Source organism: Montipora foliosa, chromosome 5 (assembly GCF_036669935.1).
Source record: "Montipora foliosa isolate CH-2021 chromosome 5, ASM3666993v2, whole genome shotgun sequence".
NCBI lineage: Eukaryota > Metazoa > Cnidaria > Anthozoa > Scleractinia > Acroporidae > Montipora > Montipora foliosa.
The window spans coordinates 34,544,419-34,551,918 of NC_090873.1; the positions used below are offsets into that span (position 1 = coordinate 34,544,419).

Here is a 7,500-nt window from a genome sequence, read left to right on the forward strand (position 1 = left end):
GATAATACGTGCGCTTGAGTGTTTTTCGCATTTGTAGGGATTAGGACAGGAGTACTTAAGATAACGTTCCCTTAATTTCCTTCCCCCAAGTTTGGAAGACTGTTACTGTACTAAATCAAATCAAGATCGAACGTTAACGTTACTTTTATAGTGTTGCTCGATATTTTTTTCTGTGTCCCTTATCTCTTTTTATTTTTGATTTGTTCTCAATATGAGCAGGCCCTTTTAATTTGCGTTAGTTAAATCTTATGCGTATGTTGAACCCGTGGCCCTAACGCCCGCCCCATTTAGTTGATCTTGAGCACTGATAAGTTTGACGAAACATTCTCTATACGAAAGCGCTCCATTCTGAGTTATCAAACCTTTGAAATTAAATCCAGTTCCTTGGAAGAACCTAACACTTTACTTGGCAATAACCTGCCTGAATGTAGTTTTAACTGAGAAAAAAATAGAATTATAGAATTTACAAAATAAATTGATTCCTATTTTAATGGTGTTGTACATTAGTACTAGTCTATACCGTGTATTTCATAAACCTTATTTGAATTCAGATTTACAGAGAAGCGTCAACTATACTGTATGCTAGTATTTTTCTTTACCTTGTCCATGGCCCAAATTTGCACTTAATTCATGTTTAAAAATGACAGTTTTGCATATAAAATGCCTGACGGAAAATAATCATGCTTATAGTTTACATTTTAAACAATAGAATCGGTGGCAAGATTTCCGCACAGGTCTCTACTTTATTATGCATACACTCCTTTGTTTCAAGAAAACAATAGCGATAACAGTAAACGTCCTTTGGGACTGTGGCACTTTGTTCTTTCTTTTTAGAGTTTTTTTTTTCTAAGTCTATATGGACTTAAAAAAAGCCGGTCGAACTTCTGTCGGAAATATGTAAAATCGAACAGTTTTTCCTGCAATTTCGGCACTTTTCCTACAATTTTACCGTTTTGTCAGTTTTAGAATAAGCGCAAGAAGTGGAGTTTCAAGCAATTGTTGTAATAGGGTTCAGATTCGCAAACATAACAAACAAACCAAATAAAAGTACTGTCATAAGAAATGTAATGGCTACCTGCTCTTTTTATTGTGCAATTGTTCTTCCTGTCTGCTTAAAAATTCACCGAGACACTGCAAAGTGTATATTTTCTTCCTTTCCTGTATTTAGGATCACGAACGGTGCATTTAGAGGGATTTTGCGATTTATCGCTCTTTGTAGAGATCGGCAAATGCTCAATGGTACTTCCAAGTAAATAGCTTTGGTAGAGATCCTTGGATGTTCCCGTACGAGGTATACCTCGTTTCACTCCTCATCATGTCTTTTCAATGCCCTGCTGTGGGCTCGTTTGTCTGGGTCGATGAAGTTTAGGCGATGGTTAACTGCGGTGAGATGATGTTAGCCCTTGTCTTGTAGGCAGTTGTAAGCATTCCGGCTGCAGGTCGCTGCGGCTAATATTTTTTCAAGGAAAGTTTACGGTCAGAAAATTAATGTGTTCTGGCGGATTGAAGGCTATCCATTGCAGTTTTTTCTTGAGCATTGCGAAACAGATCCATCTCTCGATGCGGCACTTTGTCTTTACCAACTGACTGCATTTTCTCACAGGTTTTGGACACGGAAGACAAAAGCAAATTGTTTTCTTTGCACCACTCTATGCACAACTCTGGAAAGGCTATAAATTAAAGCAGGGACAATTTCCAAATGATCAAATCTCCCATTGCTGTGACCCTTTTACTTCGGTAGCCATCTTGATTATTATGAAGACACAAGTTTGCTTCAAAAGAAGGGAAATATGAAACGATGTTAATTGCAATGAACTCGTGCATGAAAGTTTCCCATGAAAGATGCACCAATCAGACTTTAAGCGTGGTATACTCTTCCACGCAGTGAACTTATAAGTGTGCCGCATGCACGGGGCATGAAGGAAAAGCAGGTCACAGTTCACAGCAATACTGGAAAACCTAAAACTATCACAGGGACTAACCTTAAGCCTAAACAGTGCCTTTAGTCATAATTAGGGTTACGGTTAGCATTATTAAAGGGATGGGTTGTTTCAAGAGTAGTAAAGCAGGGATCTCTTAATGGTAACCTACAAGTGTAAGTTCGATTGTAGGTGCTCAGCACGGCACGTGTATGTAATTACGTATCATTGTTATGTAAATAGTCAGCCAGAATTCAAAATAAATATCATTTTCAAGGTGTGAATTAGAAACTTGACACATTAGCTCAGTGGTAAAGAACAGGGACAAGTAATCCAGAGGTTTGCAGTGGGTCGGAGTTCAAGGCAAGCTGCGAGTGACATATCATGGGATAAAATGGCAGAAAAAACCGAGCGGGATCTGGAAATAAGAACAAGACGAAGGGATAGAAAGGGGAAAGCTGGGACAAAAACGAGTAACGGTGTGGGTGATGAAGGGAAAGAAGAGAGAGAGGGAGGGAGAGAAAAAATGAGATCCGTTTTTATTCATCCCGTAAGTACAAATTACCCATGTATATATTTGGTTCTCTTGGGTATACATATTGTTCTACAAAACAATAGAGCGAATGAATAATTAATTTATTCTGCATGCATAATGAAGTAGGGACCTGTACGGAAATTATTCAGAATCTGTATGTACCATGCCATTGTCCTTTTGTAAACTTTGCCCCGTTTACAAGGGATTACAACTTAATGAACTCTCTCTCAATCAGAAACTCTACTGAGTTTATAACTAAGTGTTTAATGGGGTTGTCCTAAAATCCGGAATCCGGAATCACAGGTCGTTGTTTTACCAATAGAGAGAGTAAAAACTATAAAACATTCATAAAAGCTAACCTTAGGCCTAATTAGGCCTAAACAAACGTTTTTAGGCCTAAGGTTAGCTTTTATGAATGTTTTATAGTTTTTACTCTCTGTATTGGTAAAACAATGACCTGTGATTTCGGATTCCGGATTCCGGCTTTTAGGACAACCCGTTTAATGAACCTCTCGTGTTCATCTCAAGGGGTGTCTAAAAAAAAGGAAACCTAGCTAAACTTATACGATTGATTTTTCACTGTATTGAATTTATGTTCTATTTACTATCAATCTCAGGATGGGGACCGTGCAAGAATGAACTCCTTAACTACAGAGCTTGTTGAACAGCTGTTTGATGATGTCAGCACAATTCATGAAGCATTTATGCGTGGAGTTAGGATATCGGGTACAGAACATGAATTTTCACGCTGCTGCCAACTGGGTTTTCAGCCAAATGTTATAGTAGCATCATTGTTGCATTTGGTCTCTCAAGGTTTTACTTAATATTTTGACAATGGAAGTTTGGTGCAATTATTAAGTTTGTAATCATACTAACCTCGGGTTTAACATTAAAGCTGCTTTAAACAACTTTTTAAAATCATAATTATACCCATCAGGGCTTGAAATTGCGACTCATTGGTCGCCAATGCAACCACAAACTGAGTGCTGGCGACTTGATTTTCAGAACTTGTTCGCCAGCTGGTGAATCACGTTTTGTCTGATAACCTAGGATAAACAGTAGACAACTTTTGTATTTGAATCTTTATATTATGAAATAATTTGTCCGAAACTGGTAGCTGGAACAGCACTCACCTTTCTTTCCCAACTAAAATAATGTATAAATACTACATGAAAATCGGTTTCTCACATTGATAATCAATAGCACAAAATGTACTTCGATACTTTGGTCACCGCGTTTACTAGGCGCCATACTGTTTCAGCGGCTTCATGGGCAATTTCAAGCCCTGTTCACACAATTTGCAAAGAGTGGCTGAATGGCATTGAACTTACCATGAAATGTTGAAGTGCTGATCATGAGGGTTAAACAAATTTAAAAGTCAACCAGACTTTTGAGTAGGTGTTATCATTTCCAATAATTTTCATTCAAATGTTACACAATAAACAACACTTAACACAAACATGTAAGTATCAGAGGGTATGCTACGTACTCCTCTCCTGTAACGATTTGTTGTGTTCAGTTGTATCCAAAAAATTGACACAAAAACTTGCCTGGGTAGAGGACAAAGATATGAAGTAAATAATATTAATACTCACATAGGGTTTTCCCTTATGTGCAAATACACATCAGAGACGCGTTGTTTCGCTGAAAAACAAAATAAGGACGCAAAACCGGTTCTCTCTGATCTTGATGAGGCAGTCATGTTCTAGAGCGATAGTTTACTATATAATAATAATTAGTTTAGAACTGAGTAGATCTGCAAAAAATCTTTTTTGAGAATAAAAAATAAAGAACTCTTCTTTTGTCTGACACCTTTTTCAAAACTAAAAAGAGCCATACTCACTTTGAATGGTTCTCAAGCTTGCCTTTTGATGTTCTGATCGGGGAACCAATATGACATTAAAACGACAGATTTGGAATCACATTGCTAACCTTGGGACCCCCACTGTTCTCTCTGGAACCGTCAACCTTTGGTTGAACGAGTCTTAGGGACTCCAAAAGGAAGGTATTTAGGGAAAACCCTGCTCACACATTTTGTAGTATAATAATTATTCTTATTCTGTAGCCCTATTTTTTTCAAAGAAAACTATGGATAGTATATTTGCAATAAATAATTCGTTAATTTTGATTTACTTTTGTTTTCAGGAGATAAGCCTTGTTTGGGTTATCGCACTAGTCCAGGAGGTCCTTATGCCTGGCTAACATACAATGAGGTAACTCAATTCGAAAATATTTTCAGGGGTTGCATTTGAAACAATCACAATTCTTACTGAAATACGTACATGTATGTAACTTCTTAGCTTCTTGTCTCCCTGGCAAGAGTTTGTCTTCTGAGTGCCTTGTCAGTTTGTCTTGCAAATAAACGACTAACTAGAGGAATGGATCGAAATGCCTGACTTCCCATTGGTCAATTTTTGGTCTCACGTCATTCCAAACCTATATAAAGCATTCTGAATTAACTTTGGTCAAACTCCCACTCGCAACCACTCGAGCACAACTAAAAGCCACTGACGAAGGAAGCCAATCTTAAGTTTCTGACACTGGTCTTGCTATAACGATATTGATCTTATCAGAACTCAATGGCCAACTTTTATGATAACGAGAGCATCGCCATGCTTGCGAATATTTCCAAATTCCCCAATGGTTGCTTATCGGAAGGACAAGTCTCTGGAAGACTATCTTGTTAGAGCAAGAATTCCTTCACTTTAATTTAACAACCAGGAGTTATACTGTAGGTCAAGTGACAGCTTTACAACAACTCCAGCTCCCAACTGCTCGAGCACTACAAAAACCAATATTTGATTTGAGTTAATTTTGTTGGTGTCCCCAATTAGTACTCTTGTGCTACAGGTGTAAATCCATTAGCACTTAAATAAAGTTTTTCTTATTATAATTATTACACAAAGTGTTGTTAAATTACTGCATACTGTACTTGATCATGAACCTTGCATTTCTTCTATTTACATTATTGTACATGTAGGTAAACTAGTGTTAAATAGTTTAACTTATTTCCATATGAAAAGTTACAGCTGTATGTATTCCATCATAATTAAAATAATATTCAAAATTCCTTGACCCTTAAAATGTTTATTAATAAAGTCCTCACTATGTTGGTTTCTTTTATTTGGATTAGGTCCTTGAGAGGTCCTTTGATACTGGCTCAGGCTTGATGGAGATTGGCTGCCATGCTGGTGACATTGGACACACATTTGTTGGTGTTTACGCTCCAAACAGAATTGAAGTTAGTACACATACATGACTGTATGACCTCTATCAAAATTGGGCGAGATTATGGCATATACATGTACAGTGTACATGTACATAAATATCTATCTGCAGATGTTTGCCACTTACACCGTAGGCCAAGCCTACAGCAATAACCTAGCAAAAGTATAAGGCAATACAGGATATTCAACAGTGTCCTTGTATAAAGGCGTATGTACAAAACTCTAAACAGTTTTACTTCAATTCGTCCTTGGATTCCATTACCCTGCAGTCTCAAAGAAAGTTGCAAGAGAAGTTACAGATTGTTCACTTGGTGCATTGACATTACAAATGGAGAATACTGCTGCATGTGATTCATGTTTCTTCACTTGAGTTAGTTTACAGTAGACAAACTGAGCATCAAAAGGTTCACTTCAATGGTTCTTTCACACTCTAAACCTACCAGAAACCCAAACTCGTGTATTACTATTAAGTTAATTTTGAGGAGGATTCAGGGTATAAAATTAATAATTTCATGCTGATAATGTTTTCATATCGTGAAGTTTTGCGTGTTTTTCAGGACCCATTGTAAGTGATTTGTCGGTGCTATGATAAAATTTCACGCCGTTTTAAAGCCATTTCACGGAAGTTCTGCTTGGTTTAAATAATTTTATGGTGTCTGCCGTGAAATTGGCATCGTGAAATTTACCTTTTGGTGTGAAGGGTACGAATTTCTGTCCCTGTAAGTAGCATTTAACTCAAACAATATTGCTTTCATATTCTCTATTTTTCTGGGAGAAAAAACATTACAGTGTACATGTACTTCAGTATAGTTCTAGTGAATTTACCGTTAACTTTCGGACAACCAAAATCTGACCGCTACTCGTCCAATGGACAAGTGGAATGAAAAAAACGTTTTTTGCCCCCAAATATCACAATTTTTTCTAAATATTTTTTCTAAATAATTATATTTGTGTCCTTACATGTACATGTATTTAATAGGCCTAGTGCCAGTACATGGTACTTCAAAGAGAACATGCTCCACTCCTACATGTACTTGTAAACCAAATTGTCTAATAATTATTAATACTGCGATATGGTTATTAGTGGAAGTTCCTTCCCCTCAACAGCTGGTAGCAAGATCTGCCAGCATTTTATGCTGCCTTACTTTTACTTTCACCGCCACTAATTTTAATTTGTCTCCATTGAAGTTGACTCTGTCAAAAATTTAATGCTTGTGTAACTATTGTTATTTCAGTGGGTACTTGTTGAGCAAGCATGCAACCTTTACTCTCTGTCAATAATACCTTTGTATGATACTCTTGGTCCAGAGGCTTGTGTTTACATCATAAACCAAGGTAAGATTGGCAGTATAAGTACAGTTTTTATTGCGAATAGATCGGTGTTCTTTAATTGTGGTATTAGGAATAGTCAAGGTCTAGGCAGGTGGAATCAACATCATTATACCAACTCCACTTGCCTCTATGTTGATTATTTCAGGCAATTATTACGAAAACTTTCTCTTCCATTGTCAAACATTGTTTTAGGGAAATGAAGCAACAAAAATTCTATGAAAGAGTGAAGTGATCCTTGCACTTTCGTATACAATTTAAGCAGTTGTATGTTATAATAGTCACCTGAAAAATTCAGCTGGCTCCAACAGGATCAAACACATGACCTCTGCAATGCTAGCTGGTGCAGTTAATGCTCTACCAACTGAGCTATGAAGCCACACAGCTGGGCATTGATCAATTTGTTAGGTTCATGTACAGTACATGTGTTCCTGCGAAGGGACTTGATGACTTGAAAATAAATGCATGTTTATTTGAAGTGTGACTACAG

At 37.1% G+C, this 7,500-nt stretch overlaps 1 pseudogene; it reads left to right on the top strand.

Annotated features, from left to right (window-relative positions):
- Window positions 1-7,500, top strand: part of LOC138004040 (long-chain-fatty-acid--CoA ligase 1-like) — a 51,394-nt pseudogene that overhangs the window by 536 nt on the left and 43,358 nt on the right.